Here is a 1,803-nt window from a genome sequence, read left to right as displayed (position 1 = left end):
CCACATATATATGTAATTCGAAATAAACAATAACAAACCATGCATTAAATGCCTATTTTTCAAAATGAAACAAAACTAATAATAAGATGGAAAATAATGTTTATTTTTGTTTACTTCTATGTCTTTATATTTGAAAAGCTTTTTTCTATATTTTTTAATAGCAAACTCTTTGATGAGATCCTCACTATGGCACCATGAACATTTCAAATTATATTTCTGATTATATAATCTGCTTCAAATATTCTTTTAGCAAGTTTAAAGTGATTCCTTCTGTGCTGTAAACCATTTACCATTTCCATGGCGCCCTCCACTTCTTTTGATGTCCTAAGCGTGTGCTTCTTTTGGGTAATAGTCAATCCAGTGCTACCTGTTACCCTCAAAGAATGTATCTGAGCTAGCCTTTACTCTCACTGAAGTCTTTTAAGCCCGCTCTCTTGTGAGACAGTGACCTTTGGAAGTACCCTATGGCATGTCCCATGTTGACAAAGAACCCCCTCTTTACATAGTTATTGATACTACCAACTACACAGTATTGCACTCCCTAATTGTACCCCAAAGATGATACAGACAGCCACTAACGAGTGTCTTATCGAACAACTTGTATCTCTCTCTTTCCTTGATGACTACCAGTATAGTTCTCATAACCCAGGTCCATATAAGACCTCCTCTTGTATGACACTTGACTTTCAGTGTAAGCAGTGTTGTTACACAGAATATCAGCCATACTATCGACAATGTCTGGCATGCAACTTGTTTTATTAAAACTGGCTGCTCTGGGCTTTTTTTTTTTTTTCTTTTTTTGCTTGGCTCTCCTCTTCTCATTTCTCATATTGCTCTCACTTCTCCTATTCCAGTCATACATTAAAATCAACACCGATTCCTTCTTTCCCAGAACTCTGTCCCTCTGGAATTCCTCCCATGCACGTTTGTCCTGCTGCTCTTGACTTATAACCGTTTAAATGGAATGTTAATGGAATCAAGCTCTTCCAGTCTTGGGGAGGTGTATGAGAGTGGGTAGGTGAGTGGGGATAGCTGGAGAGGCCTTTGGCTTTTCACCATTTCCTTCACTCATAGCAAACAAATAATTAAATAACTCTTCAATTAGAAACTACTAATTGTTATTTCTAAATATCATTGCATTAGCAGACATTGTGTGTAATTGAATCTCCAGGTTAATTTTAAAATGTTTAACTATGGGTTGATGTATGTAACTCGAAATGTTAAAACTATAATATACTAGTTAATGCAATCGTTGTCACATACCTAGTTAAAGCATTGCATAAATCTTATTAATCACACAACATACACGCTCACACGGCAATAGTCAGGTGTTATGTACAATGGATGCTGAACCATCATACTCTTGTAACCCAATGGCATTATTGTCCCATATATATTGTTGGTCTGTTTGTTACTTTCTAGGCTGACCACTGCTATAATTTGTCCAGTTCTTAGTCATTCTGGGTTTTGCCTTCTCGACTAGAGTGGATTGTGACTGCTTAACAGCATTCAAATCAATTAATCTTGTGATAATAGTGGAAACACTATAGTGTTTTCATCATCATCATCATCATCGTTTAACATCCGCTTTCCATGCTAGCATGGGTTGGACGATTTGACTGAGGACTGGTGAAACCGGATGGCAACACCAGGCTCCAATCTAAATTTGGTAGAGTTTCTACAGCTGGATGTCCTTCCTAACGCCAACCACTCAGAGAGTGTAGTAGGTGCTTTTACGTGTCACCTGCACGAAGGCCAGTCAGGCGATACTGGCAACGGCCACGCTCGAAATGGTGTCTTTTA

Source organism: Octopus bimaculoides, chromosome 25 (genome assembly GCF_001194135.2).
Source record: "Octopus bimaculoides isolate UCB-OBI-ISO-001 chromosome 25, ASM119413v2, whole genome shotgun sequence".
NCBI lineage: Eukaryota > Metazoa > Mollusca > Cephalopoda > Octopoda > Octopodidae > Octopus > Octopus bimaculoides.
Note: the sequence above shows the minus strand (reverse complement) of the source record.